The following is a 15,695-nucleotide window of genomic DNA, read 5'->3' as shown; positions in this document are numbered from 1 at the left end:
TCTACCTGAACTAGATGAATGCTGACTCTTTTGGCTTCTCAATAATCTCAATCTTTTCTTTTTTAGCCCAGGAAACAATAACAAACATAGTATTTACTACAGAATAGTTTCATCTTCAGAAGAAATAAAATGACGGATGAAATACCTTTCATGCTCATGTAACTTGACCATTCTTAATACCTTAAACTGTTCAGTAAGTTCAATATGGAAATATGGAAAAGAAACACATGGGAAATAATCCTGGAATATCAAATGTACAGGCTTTGATTGAAACATGTTCTCAGGACAGGTATGGAAAGGATGGGAATTTAGGGGAAATCAGAGGGGGCTTTGTCTTGGGGCCTGCCTCCTTCTGTGAGGAATGAGACTGGACTTTGTCTCACCATATATAAATGCACTATGGGCGATTTATGTGAAAACACTTTGTAAACTGTAAAGTGTTTTACCAATGTAAGGCAGAATTATTATCATTATTTTAAAATACTACTTTATCACCTGCAAATGTTAACTTGCCTCCAGAGAATAAAATAAGCCATGGGAAAAAAAATACAAAACTCTGGTTTCTATAATACCTTTTCCCTAATTAGGCAAGAAAGCCTCTGAAAGCAATGGCGGTAGATTTTAAGATTTGGTTTTGAAATTTTGTGCAATTCAAAATAGAGTCGTGTATTGTGTTTTCTTGGGTTAGCAGGACTTAAATATATCCATATGATTTTTATTTACTTGTAGCCCGAAATTATGACATTGTTTTTTGTTAAAACTACAGGAATATTCTGCTCTACTAAGGACTGTCCAGATTTTAGGAGCTAGTTATTTATAAGTCTTATATTGTCCAAAAAGCATCACTTTTGTGTTTACAGTGAATAAGGCATATGTTGTCCAATCTTGATAATTGTGAGCAAAAAGTCGTATCATACATGAGGATTACTCCGGCATTTCAAAATTACATCCCAAATGAGCCAAGCTTGGAATATTTTACCTGAAAATCGTGTGTGTAAATGCATACTTTCATTAAATTATAAATCTAAAATCTAAGCTATCATCCAGTTAAAGTCTCCCATTTTGCAAATAATAAAACTGAGGCTCAGGGAGACAAATCATTTGCCCGAGGTCATTCCACTTGTTTGTGGTAGAGTCAGAACCTGAATTCAGATCTCTTAACTTCTGCTGCAGTGGTTTTCTTACCATTCCTACACGCAGAAGTTCAGTACCTTTATAAGAAGTGATTCTGAAGTTTACATGACTGTATGTTCTCTGTTCTATAATATTACCTTGAGTGATACTAAGATTGTGGGGTTTTTTTGCTTAAATTTTCATGTCTATTTACATATCTGTGTTGAAGTTGATGTGAGGAGTGTAGATTAATTTCTTAGTTCCTAAGACCAAGCAAGAAAAATTGAGATTTTATTTTGCTTCATCATTTGAATTTGAGTATGAAAATTAATTCTAAGAGTTAGGAAATGAGATTAGGCAGCCTGGTGGCTATATTGCTACTATTTGAAGATAAGTAACCATAGAATATATTTCAAAATACTACATTTGTTGTCTATATCTTGCGGCATCCCCAAATCCCACTCTTCTTGAAGGTGTTGAGTCTCTTGAAGTTTCAGAATTGATCAGCCGTGAAACTGTGACCTAAGTAAACTTGCTAAGAAATAGTATAATAATATCCTTGCCCTGAGGGTGAAACACTCAGCTCTAGATTTTTCTCTTTTATTCTCCCTCAGACTACAGTCATATTTCTTTGTTAGTATTTCCTCTTGGCATTGTGGTACAGCCGACGTTGATAGATAGTGTGGAGAAACCAATTTCAAAAAGAAAAAAGAAAAGAAAAAAAGGGCTCTTGGATAGTTGGGCTCAGAAATAATGTGTGTGGAAAGCTCCCTAGCTGCCCTCTTCATTCTTTTTTTTTTTTTTTTTAACTTGGGCTGCAGCTGCTGACAGCAGACACACTGAGCTATAATTTGACCACATTTGGCTCATGTAAATTGTGATAAACAGTGAGCCCATAATATTTATTTTAAAGATTCATTCAGTGAAGGTAAGCATTCCTGACTTGTGTATACATGCTAGTGAATGGAAAGCTGCAGATGTAAAGATCGGTCCTTAATTTCATGCCACACAATTAATACGGCTGCTTGATTCTCTGTTCATCACAGGTGCTGGGGTGTTGGAAGTCTTTGAAGAAGTGTGGAGCTAATAGCCCATATATAATTCGGGAGAAGAAATCTTCAATGGAAGACCCCCGGGGGATAAATGGACAGTCTGTAAGTAAACAGAATGTCAGTCCTAAGGCAAGAGTTATTGCTCTTAAAATCGTAATTACTATTTTTGTTGTAACTTGAGTGTCTGGAAATTCCTCAAAAGCTCTGTCCCAATTTTTAATGATTTTTAAAGGTATGAATTAAGTAGTATGCTATTTCATCAACCGAACCTAATTTATATCTTCCTTAAAGGTATCAGTTATCAAAAGTAGAGTTCTAGAGTAAAAAGCTAACCCTTAGTGTTATTTAATTTTACCAATATGCTTAATGTAATTTTTAGACTTATATTTTCCTTTGCCTTGGGGAAAATATGTATTTGTCTTGAAACTTGAAATTAATGTCTAAGTTTGGATTGTTTTGTATGTATTTGTTTTGATGAACACACATGTCTGTGTGTGTGTGTGTGTGTGTGTGTGTGTGTGTGTGTGTGCACGTGCACACATTATGTATGATAAAAAAAATAAAATGTGTGGTAGTTTCACAGTTTGATAGACTCTTGAGTGGGCTTTAAATTAAGGAGAACCTTTGGTTTTATTTTGTTTGTTTATCTTGTGAGCACAAGAGAAAGGGTTCATAAATTTTCCTCAGGTTCATACTAGGAAAAAAGCAAGCTTCTTTTGGCTCATAAGGAAATATTCCCAGTTAGGGATTATTTTATAAATAACCTGTGAGTGATTTTGAACTTGAAAAAGGCAATCGATTTTAATTTTCAAAAAGCTTATTTCAGTAAGTAAAAGGTTATTTTCTTGGAAAATTTCTGTAGCAATATTTGAGGTGGCATTCCGTGACTTTGCCTTTGAAAGTCTCAGATCAGTTCTGACACTTTTGAGTCCTGTGGTTTTCATGCCTCAGCTTTGTTCATCGTAGAGTTATTACAAACCTGAAGTATGAGCTTTAGTAATGCTGTTGTGGTTCCTGTAAATGTGTGTTTTACAAGACCTACTGGTTGTTATGTAATAAGCAGTAACGGCTAATGGATTAGGATTTTAATAACAAAGGGTCAAGTGCTATCAAGGTGCTTTTGCAGTCATACTGTATGCAATTACAGAGTGTGTTTTATGGATCTCCTAAATCATCTTGTGAGGTAATTCACATAAAGCACTTCGAGATCATTCTGTTCGGTGTAACTTTCACCCTAAATGGAAAAGTACCCTTAACACGTTTAATTTGTTTGTCCCTTTAAACTTGTTATGGGCCTGTGATACACGATTTTCTTATTGTATGAAAAATAGTTCTGTAGTGCATATCAAGTAAGTGAAAAATAAATGCAGGAATAACTTACTACTTTCTACTACTTTTATGTGACTTTGCTCCTTACACTGAGGCAAGTCAAAGTGTTGGTGAATCACTAACAATTTCAACAAATAAATGCTGCAGGTAATATTTCTTTGGAGATTTTGTATTCTGCCAATTCTCATTTACGACTGAAAGAAATTAACTGACTTGAGACAAATAAAAAACAAATAGATAAAGAATATAATGATTCAATTTTGTTTGCCTATCCTAACAAAATGGTGTTTATTGGGCCATCTCATTCCATACCATTCAGAGGTGTTTTGTCCTGTGAAGAGTGAAGCAGTTTTATTCTTGAAAGATACTTGGCAGCCTCGGAGGTAGAAAACTAGGGAGTGATGTTTCTCCAGGGCAAACGGTGTGTGGCATTGGAGAAGCAGTTTCCGGGCCATTTGGCCCCTGCCTACTCAACCACGAAGGGCGAGCAGTCTTTCCAAAGGTCCCTGTGTGGGGGGCCTCAGGGGGGCTCCTCTAGGCTCACTTTCTTTGGCTCTCGGGTTTCCCCTTTCCTTCAGAAAGTGGGGAAACAGGCTCAAGATAGGAAAAGGGCCTAGAACTTAGCTGAAAGTAATAAGGTAACTCAGGAAGCTAAAGGATTTTTTAAATTTATTTTTTATTGAAGTATACTTGATTTACAATGTTATGTTAATTTCCACTATACAGCAAAGTGACTCAGTTATACACATATATACATTCCTTCTTTATATTCTTTTCCATTAGGGTTTATCCCAGGATATTGAATATAGTTCTTTGTGGTATACAGTAGGACCCTGTTGTTTATCCATTCTATATGTAATAGTTCGCATCTACAAACCCCCCAAATGCCCAGTTCATCCCTCCCCACCCTTGTTGGCAACCAGCAGTCTATTTTCTATGTCTGTGAGTCTGTTTCTGTTTTGTAAATAGGTTCGTTTGTGTCATATTTTAGATTTTGCATATAAATGATATCATGCTGTATTTGTCTTTCTGACTTAGTTCACTTAGTATGATAATCTCTAGGTCCATCCATGTTGCTGCAAATGGCAGTATTTCATTCTTTTTTTATGACCGAGTAATACTCCTGTGTATGTGTGTACCACATCTTCTTTGTTCATTCATCTGTCGATGGACATTTAGGTTGTTTTCTTGTCTTTGTTATTGTGAATAGTGCTTCTGTGAACACAGGTGTGCATGTATCTTTCTGAATTATAGTTTTGTCTGAATATATGCCCAGGAGTGAGATTGCCTGGTCATATAGTAATTCTATTTTTAATTTTCTGGGGAACTTCTATACTGTTTTCCATAGTGGCTGTACCAACTTATATTCCCACCAGCAGCGAAGGAGGGTTCCCTTTTCTCCACACCCTCTCCAGCATTTGTTATTTGTAGACTTTTTAATGATGATCAGTGTGAAGATATACCACATTGTAGTTTTGATTTGCATTTCTCTAATAATTAGCAATGTTGAGCATCTTTTCCTGTGTCTAGTGGTTATCTGTATATCTTTGGGAAAATGTCTATTTAGTTTTTCTGCCTATTTTTCAATGGGGTTATGTTTTTTTGTTGTTGAAGGAGACTAAAGGATTAAAAGAAGACCTAGTACCAGAAATTCCTGTACTTCCAAACATGAAATGTCCCTTGCTTGTCATGTTCATCTTTCAAAATGTTTCTTAGGAAAAGTCAATGTATTCAGAATAAACACAAGAGTACCCCCAGTATTTCTAGGATGTGCCTCTTGACCGTAGTGGCACAGTGGAATACATCTTTCATGTGACCAGAGACCATGGGCAAGAAGTAGCTTCTTATTTTGATCCTAAAGAGGTAACAGTCCTGGAAAAAAACATTTAAATCAGCAATCCCACCTTTCCTTTTCTGGAATTTACTGCCTGTGTTTTTTCTGCATCTAGAAAGAAGTACTCATGTGATTTTGTAGTTTTTATCAACTTAACTGTTCAACTTGCCTCATGAGTACAGAAAGGAGAGGAAGGCATTTGCAGGGCTTTGTATCATTTTAATCGTAATTCTGGCCACTCCAGTATCCTCTTTTGAGGGGCCCCCCTGGGATGAGTGCAGCCCCCTCTCTCTCCATAGGTCCAAGGTTGGCCTCTTCTAGGTAGGCACCTCTGAAACAGACATTAAAGGGCCAAGCTAAGGCTGCATCTTTCAGTTTCTTTAGATTCTAAGAGTTTCTACAGGGTATCATGTCAAGATAAGAAAAGCATGTACTAGCTCTTTTTTAAAAAGTGAATTGAGATATGAATCACTATCTTTTCCTTAGAAGCTGTGAGCTCTGTAGTTACCTAAACCTTCTGTCTGATTTAGATAGAATCCAGGCATCATAAAAGCTACATTTTAGATTCAGAGTCAGAAGTTGTTGTTTAGTTGCTAAGTCATGTCCAACTCTTCTGACCCCGTAGACTGTAGCCCACCACACTCCTCTGTCCGTGTGCTTTCCTAGGCAAGAATACTGGAGTGGGTTACCATTCCTTCTCTAAGGGATCTTCCCTACCCAGGGACTGAAAGACTTGGTTTTAACTTTTACTAATTGTATGACCTGGGGTGGATCACTAAGCATCAGTCTCTTCAACTAGAAAACAGAGATGATAATATTTACTTTCTCTTATTTAAAAGTGTAATTTTGTAGGTCAGGTGGAGTCATGTGCTTAAAAGGTCTTTGATATTGGAAAAGTACAATATACCTCTAATGCACTTTTATTGTAAATACTGCTAAAAAGATGTGGTTGTGGTTAAAAAGTTATCTGGCTGTCTTCAAGTCCATAATAAAACACTGTAAATGCAACTGTTATACCAGTGCCAGGTATTATAAACACCAACACTACATAAGTTTGGTTATATTGTTAGCTGTAGAGGGAATCAGGTCTCCTGAGACTCTCAAAGGAACATCTTATTATAAATGGTAGAGTTAATTTACTTTTATTACAAAAATTTCAGATGATAATATTTTAGAGTTCTTTGGAATAATTATATTTTAGGGCTCCATTCTCATAACTATACTTCCTGCCTTTCTTTAAATTATGGTAAATTTGAAATGCTAACAGCAGTTTTTGCTGAGATGCTGGGTTTTGCAAGAAAACCACGAACTAAAATATATATGTACCTTATTCCTACACTTGGACATTCTAAAAAGGAAAAGTAACTTTTAACCAAAATGGAAAACTTAAACATTTATTTCATTAACAGCGAGAAGAACACTCTTTAAGAGAGATACTGAAAGTAGTTATACAAGTATATGACATCCATATGAGTCTAATTAGCTGGGAAATTATAAATTAGTCAGGGTTTTATTTATTCAGCTTGATCATGAGTGGGATATTTTATTTAAGTGAAATTTTTAGATACATTGAAAAATACAGAGTTTAGTAGTTTTCAGTTTCTTTTTTAAAATCAGGAACATCTTATTAGAAGCCTGTATTAGTTCCACCAGGCTGCTATAACAAAGTACAATAAACTGGGTGGCTTAAGACAACAGAAATTTACTATCTCACAGTTCCAGAGGCTAGCAGTCCCAAGTCAGGGAGGGTGTTGGCAGGGTTTTCTCTGCAAGCTTTGGAGGACTATTCCCTTGCTTGTTCTTAGTGTTTGGACATCTGTGACAGTCCTTGGCATGTGAGCTACCGCACCTTGATCTCTACCAGACTGTCACAGGGCATTGTCTCCACCTCACCTCCGTCTCTTCTCCTCTTCTTATGAGGACATTAGTGATATGGGATTGTGCCATGCTAAGTCTCTCAGTCATGTCCGACTCTTTTGTGACCCCATGGACTGTAGCCTGCTAGGCTCTTCTGTTCATGGGGACTCCCCAGGCAAGAATCCTGAAGTGGGTTGCCATGCCCTCCTCCAAGGAATCTTCCCTACCCAGCGACTGAACCTACATTTCTTATGTCTCCTGCATTGGCAGGTGGGTTCTTTACCACTAGTACCACCTGGGAAGCCCAATAGCAACTGTAGTGATGCTTTTTCCAAATAAAGTCACATTCACAGATACCAAGTATTAGGACTTCAGCCTGTCTTTTTGGAGGGGAGACAGTTCAACCCATAACAAAGCCTAATAAGAATGTGAGGCTTCAAACCTTATCTATTTGCCTATCCATCCCACCTTCCTCCATCTTCCCACTTTGAATATTTCTAGTTTATTTGATTGTAAGTAGTGGAACTTGCCATGAACTAGTTTAAGCAAACAAAAAAAAAAGTCTTAAAAACGATGTAAACAAAAGGAAAACCTTAAGAAAGGAAATTTAACAAGCAGTTTCCTTTCTGTTTTTCTCTGCGTATTTTCTTATTTTCTTCAGTCCTCTTTTTCTTTATAACCTGGCTTTTGTACTCCCCTTGTTTAGTGTTGGCTGCCTGCTGACCATGGTTTACATGTTACTTGAACCATCCACCATGTGGAAAGGACTCCACTTGGTCCTGCATGAATCATGACTCTGCAGCTTGTGACCAGGGAAGGGACTGGGCAGACGACCCAATAGGTGCCTACCATGAACCTTTAAGAAACCCCCAGGTTGTACTCATGGAGGCACTGGTTTGAAACCACAGTTTTAGTCCTGTTTCATCATCTTACGTCCCTGGTGGCTCAGACGTTAAAGTGTCTGCCTGCAATGCTGGAGACCATGGTTCAATCCCTAGGTCGGGAAGATCCCCTGGAGAAGAAAATGGCAACCTACTCCAGTACTCTTGCCTGGAAAATTCCATGGACTGAGGAGCCTGGTAGGCTACAGTCCATGGGGTCGCAGAGAGTTGGACACAACTGAGCGACTTCACTTTCACTTTCATCATCTTACAGATTTAACCTGTGATGTAGCATCAGCTACAAGTTAATAATTTTGATGGAAATATCTGCTGGTGAATATATATACACACACACAAAGATATAGGCTTCTCTGTCCATGAGATTCTTCTGGCAAGAGTATTGGAGTGGGTTGCCATTTCCTCCTCCTTATGTAGTTTATGTCTCCTGCATTGGCAGGCAGGTTCTTTACCACTGACACCACCTGGGAAGCCTATATATATATATATATATATATATGAAAGTGAAGGTGAAAATCACTCAGTTGTGTCTGACTCTTTGCTACCCCAATGACTATACAATTCATGGAATTCTTCAGGCCAGAATACTGGAGTGGGTAGCCTTTTCCTTCTCCAGGGGATCTTCCCAACCCAGGGATCAAACCCGGATCTCCTGCATTGCAGGTGGATTCTTTACCAGCTGAGCCACAAGGGATGCCCTACGCGCGCGCGCGCGCACACACACACACACACACACACACACATATTCTTCTTTCCTGATAACTTAAGTTGTTACAACTCTCAGTTGGATCCCTAATAAGCCAGTTTCTCTTCTCTCCCTTGATCTGACAGAAGCAATGCTTTGCATTTTCAGCCCCAGACAGTATAGCCTAGAACGGGCTAAACTGGCTATAATGTATACACGGCAAATAGAAACTAACTTGAAAATGGAAGGCAGTTGGTCAGAGTGAGGGAAACCTTGACTTAGAATACCTGGCTTTGAGTCACAGCTAACTAATTCTGGCACCTTGGAAAAGTTATTTCAACTTCTAAGCCTCAATTTTGTTTTTACAAACAGAGATAAATAAGATCTATATTGCTGGGTCTCTGTGATGAAGAAATAAGGTGCTATATGCCAAAGCACTTTGTCAACTGCAAAGTGTATATATACCCACTAGTGCCAAGCCCCATGGGCCATCTTTTGGGAAAGGTCTGACACGCTGAGTCAGACATATCTGCTTCAGCCTTTGCCTTGCACTTGAGCAAGTTTTTAAACCTCTCTCAGCCTCAGTTCATCCTCATTTGTAAAGAAAGGATAATAATACATTCTTATATGATTAGAAATAACATATGAAAGCCAGCTAGTGAGCAAGAACACAGTTTTTGGAGCCTGACTCTCTGGGTTCACATTTGAGCTACAATGATATTCACTGGCTGCATTGATGCAGAGCACATCTGTGTGCCTCCGTGCGGTCATTTTCCTCATCAGTAGACGGGAATGATGGTAGTAACTGGTATCACAGGGTGGCTGCGGAGACCGAATGAGATTATATGTATATTCTTGGCTGGAGAATCCCATGGATAAAGGAGCCTGCTGGGCTACAGTCCATGGGGTCGCAAAAGAGTAGGATGCAACTGAAACGATTTAGCAAGTACACATGCTTATGTGTGAGAATCCTTAGACTCCTGCCTGACATACCGGAAATGCTGTTTTAGCATTTGTTGATGTTGCTAGTATTGTCTCAAACCATGCCAGGCACACAAGTAGTAAGTGCTTTAAAAAGGCTCATTGTTATTTAATTAAAATGGATTTGACCAGGGGGCTGAGATACTTTCTCTTAATTGAATTGTAATGGGCACGCATTCACGGGATTAAGATGAGCTTGGGTGTCAGACTATGCTGGGAGGAATAAGTCAATGTTTTCCTTTGCCTGGGCAAGGCTTGTTGGGCCCCATGAGAAGAGCCCAGATTGGAATATGACCTGAGAGTTTGGAAGAGATTGGCTGTGAAAATTCAAATTGGGTACCAGGCTGTATTACCAGTTGGGTATTTAAGGTGAAGAATAAAACCTAGACAGGAAAATTGCCCCAGAGTCAGGACAGTTCAGTTCAGTCGCTCAGTTGTGTCCGACTCTTTGCGACACCATGGACTGCAGCACACCAGGCTTCTCTGTCCTGGACAGTGACTTGTTTATATATTTCCAGGACCAAACTTAATGCCAAGCCCTTTTCATGCACTCTGTAAATGTTTGTTTATCTGAGCTGATCAGCATCTTGTGTCCTGGAATAGCTCACTTGGTCCCTATGCATCAAACAAATAGAGTGTGATGAGGATGAAAATTGGTTGTGGCTGATGCTGGAAAGAAAGGAAAGAGGGGTTCTAACCATTAAGACTCACTGCCTCTTGACCTGCCTCTGACCTGCCCTCTTAACATGCAGGAGGCTGAGAACTCTGAACATGGTGCTCAGAACCGGATGTGTATGAGGAGTTATTAATAGCGATGATGGCATTTGTGTTTCTCTTTCCAAGGAAAAGGCACAGACTTTGGGACTTTTTTTTTTTTTTGGAGGTAGGAAGGGCAGTGTAAATACTTAAAAGAAAAATAAAGCCACTTTCTGGTTTAGAGGAGGTCTGATGATGAAAAGTCACCAAAAGTTTGAGCTAGAATAAGAAATGATTTTTTTTTTTTTAATGGAAGTGTAGTTCATTCAGGTGTACAACAAACGTGATTCAGTACATACAAACAAGTATGTATATATCTATATATTTTTCTTTTGAGTCTATTCCATTATAGCTTATAACAAGATATTGAATATAGTCCCTTGTGCTATACAGTAGGTCCTTGCTGTTTATATATAGTAGTGTCCATCTGTTATTCCCCTGGTGGTAGTAGTTTAGTCGATAAGTCGTGTCCAACTCTTTCGATCCCATGGACTGTAGCCTGCCAGGCTCCTCTGTCCATGAGATTTTCCAGGCAAGAAGACTGGAGTGGGTTGTTATTTTCTTCTCCAGGGGATCTTCCTGACCCAGGAATTGAACCCCAGTCTCCTGCATTGCAGGCAGATTCTTTCCCAGCTGAGCTACAAGGGAAGCCCAGCTACTCCCCTACTCCCAATGTATCCCTCCCCCACTTAACGTTTGGTAACCACAAGTTTGTTTTCTGTGTCTGTGATTCTGCTTCTGTTTTGTAAATAAGTTCATTTGTACTATTTTTTAGATTCCGCATTTAAGTGATATCATATAATATTTGTCTTTCTCTGAGAAAGCCATTTTAATGTAGCAAAAATACAATAAACTTTTTCTCTATTGAACCAGACAGTAGATATTTTGGGCTTTATGACTAGAAGATCTCTGTGGCATGTACTCAGCTCTGTAGCAATGGTGGGAGAGTACTGCCAATACAGAACAGGGCCCCGGGTGATATTAGTGCCTGTAGATAAATGGAGGGTTCCCACCTTTGTTCTTCTTGGCATTTGTGATTCTACCATTGCACTCCCACACCCATTAAGGTTTCTCATTTTATTTCTCTCAGGCTCACTCCATTATCCTGGATTTGACTTATTTCCTCCCTCTGAGCCTCATTTTCTTCATTTATAAAATGAAGAATTGAGAAGATCTCTTCTAGTTCTAATGAAGTGTGATTTCATTCATAACCAGATGACACTGGATAATTGAAGTTAGTAAAGTTTATGCATCACAGAATAAATGTGTGCTTGTTGCCAAGGGATGGGTAGGATGACCTGCCAGGAAACAGAGCATCTTTGCCCAGCCACTAAATGCTCAGTTTGATGATCCAGTTCCACAGTTCCAGGATTATATCAGAACCCTCATGTGATGCATCTTCACATTTCTTAGGTCTCCTAATCGTTTCTTTTGCAATCTTCTTCATCCTTCAGTCAATGAATATTATTACTTGTGGAGCCCACAGGGTATCTATATAGTGGCACTGATATTTTGATAAGGGTTCTTTGATGTCCACATTTCTATACATGTATATTTTGTTTATATATAATATCATATCCAAGTATTTCTATGATAATTTTAAAAGATGCTTGGAATACATAAAGAAGCACTTCTATACTTTGTGTTCCATTCCCGAATGTGTTTGTAGTGGTTTGAAAATATGTTTATAGTACTCTTCCCTTTAAGACATGGAGTCTTTTAATGATGAACCCCTTGCGATGAATCCCTCTCCTTGGGTATGGTCTGCACTTAGTGACTCACTTCTAATAAGCAGAAGCAAGAGAAGAAATGGTGTGCCACTCTGGATACCAGGTCAGAAAGCTGTTGTGGCTTCCTGCTTGCTCTCTCTTGGATCATTCACTCTGAGGGAAGCCATCTGCCATGATGTGAGGACACTCCAACAGCCTTGTGTAGAGGTCTATGTGCAGGGCTCTGAAGCCTTCTTTCTCTCTCCATGTGAGGGAACCTTCTTGGAATGAATCCTTCAGCCTCAGTTCAACCTTCAGATGAAGCAGCCCCAGCAGGAAGCTAAGATATTAATACATCCTCATGAGAGCCCTGATATCCAGTAACACTTAGATAAATTGCTCCCTGATTTCTGACTCTGAAAAATTGTGTGAGATAATAAATGTATATTATTTTAAGATGCTAAGTTTTGGGATAATTTTGTTACACAGTTATAAATAACTAATACAGTGATCTCATCAACCTATTTTTGCATTAAAATTCTCTTTACTCAGTATTTATATAAACATTATATAAATTCCCTGGTGGCTCAAATGGTAAAGAATCTGCCTGCAATGCAGGAGACCTGGGTTCACTCTCTGGGTTGGGAAGATCCCCTGGAGAAGGGAATGGCAACCCACTCCAGTATTCTTGCCTAGAGGATCCCATGGACAGAGGAGCCTGGAGGGCTACAGCCCACAGGGTTGCAGAGTCGGACGTGAATGAAGCGACTTAGCACGCATGCGTGCCTGCATTTAGCCGCTTGTGTTTTCAAAATAGGAAACTCTTGATGGCAAAAAGCTGACTTTTACTAAAGTTCAGTTGTTTAAAAAGTTCACATGAGACATTAGAATTAGTGGTTTGCTCAGATTCCATATTATTTGGGGAAAAAATAGATCATCATTTACTACGGACTAGCACAATCAGATCTGTATTTTAACTTAATCAATCTTGTCTCTTAAAAAATGGTGATTCTTCTGTTTACCCTAGAATAGCCTTTTAAAAATATGGTGATTGATTTCAATCAAACTGGATACACCTTTCTCCCAGTCCTATTCCTCTGCCATCTTAGGAACCCCCCCCCCACCATCATTCTCAGTTATATGTTTTAAATTCAAACTGTGAGTCCGCCTGCCCCCTTAAAACAATAGAGCCAACAAAGTTTTTCAAATCTTTCGAAGTGTGATCTATTTGTGATATTGACATGTGTGTGTGCTCAGTCATGTTTGACTCTTTGCAAACCCATGGCCTTGTTGCCTACCAGTCTCCTCTGTCCATGGATTCTCCAGGCAAGAATACTAGAATGGATTGCCATTTCCTGCTTGAGGGGATCTTCCCGACCCAGGGATCAAACCCAGGTCTCCTGTGTCTTATTGAACGGGGATCCTAATTCACAGAACCATCAGCAATAGCAGCCAGGAGAGCACTGGGCTAATTCACATGTGCCATGAGCCTGTGTCGTTACCTGGCCTTCTGAAGACCGTCTTCACTTCTTGAAACAAAAGCAATAGGCTGCAATTTTAACTGAAGTTAGTGGCTTTTACCTGTCCTGCCAGTAAGTGTTCAATAGATTTTGGCATTACTTTGGAAGACCAGCCTCAAAAATCTTATAATGGTCTCACCAACCTTAAAAAATGACAAGATAGTATAATATGAAGGGTATTTGGAAAAAATAAAATTTATAATCCTATAATTTAGTGAAAAGTTTTAAGATGATAAATGTATTCTGCTGAAAAAAAAAACACACCAAAATATTGCATATTAAATTGAGATATTGTTCCAAGTCCTTTTAAGTTTTTACCCCAAAAGTTGTTTGCATCAGTAGCTACATTCTCTATGTTCATTGTAATTTTTGAGTCATTGAACCAATGATGTGCTTAAATACTACGTATGTGCATGTGCACTCAGTGGCTTCAGTCATGTCCAGCCCTCTGTGACCTCGTGGACTGTAGTCTGCCAGATTCTTCGTTTCATAGGATTCTCCAGGCAAAAATACTGGAGTAGGTTGCCATATCCTCTCCTCTAAGAGATCTTCCTGACCCAGGGATCGAACCCATGCGTTCTGTGTCTCTTGCATTGCAGGCAGATTCTTTACCATTCCCTACAAGTTACAAGGAAAGATGAAATGAGCTGATTTTCTTATGAAGTGTCAGCTCTAGGTCCTTGGAAATGTGCAGTGCCTGATTATTACTAAAAAGAATATAAAACATTTATTAGGCACTTACTACATAGCATGGCTGTTCTAAGCACTTTTGATATATAGCCTTAGCTCATTACTACTTGGTGATAATCTGTTGAAGACTCCTGCATGGGAACAAGGTGGAACCGAATTACCTCTAAAATCCCTTTCAGCGCTGAGATTTAGTGAATCCATGATTTATTACCTAGTGCTTAATGAAATAGGAAGTAGAGCTATAAGGATCAAGGTGATTTTTCCATATTCAAGGAGGCAAAATGCATAATGCTGTCTGTGTTCCTTTGGGGTTAGCGTATAATTTTGAAGAAAATGTGCTATATTTTTCCAGGAAGGTTCACACAAAGCGCATACAGATTAGAAATGCTTCTACTATTTCACGCTAGTTTTCAAGCCCTCTGTGAGTCCCAAAATATGGTGATAAATTCCTTTATTTTTTTTATCATATCAAACAAAATTATGTATTGACCTATGATTAAGCAGTTTAAGCTTTAGCGGGTTATAAATTAACTCAGAGCAATAAACTTATTCCTTTCCTTTTTTCTTCCATTTTTAAAAGAAGTTCAGGTCTGTGGTTACAAATTTGACCTCAAAAAGTGAAATCTAACTAATAACTTGTTGAATAAGTAATAAAAACCTTTCAAAATATATGCAGCCTTGAGAGAAAAGTGTAACAGGGCTTTGTTGTGAAATGTTTAGAAAACACAAGCAATTTACCTCACTTTTCTTTGCATTTAGGGTAAAAATAAGTGTATTTAAAGTTTCATGGTTTAAAAAAGTGTGTTGAGATTGTATTTCCCCCTTCTAAGTTTTACAGAGGTAAAGGAATTCTACAATGATTTCTCCAGTTAGTAAATGCCTGCTTTTCCATGCATTCTACTTTTATAAATTTCTGCAGGGAATCTACAGATGAGTCTTCATTTTGCTCTGAACAGTCTTTTAACTCTTCTTATTTCTTTAGAAATACATGAGTTGCTTTCCAAGTGTAGTTCCAAATCTAAAAAAGTCTAGTCTGTGAGTATTTTCAGTTAATTAGAATACAATGCACAAATATGATCATCTTATCAGCCTTAATTCCATGTTACTGAAATGTGATATTGAGCACCGATTAGAGATATGACTGAAGACCTCATATTCAGCCATTTTTGTAGTTTTTTAATCTCATTATTTGTTAATGCTGTTTCCATCTATTATTAATCATACCATATATATATATATATATATATACATATTTTTTTTTCTTTGATTC

The sequence above is a fragment of the Dama dama genome, chromosome 21 (genome assembly GCF_033118175.1).
Source record: "Dama dama isolate Ldn47 chromosome 21, ASM3311817v1, whole genome shotgun sequence".
Lineage (NCBI taxonomy): Eukaryota > Metazoa > Chordata > Mammalia > Artiodactyla > Cervidae > Dama > Dama dama.
Note: the sequence above shows the minus strand (reverse complement) of the source record.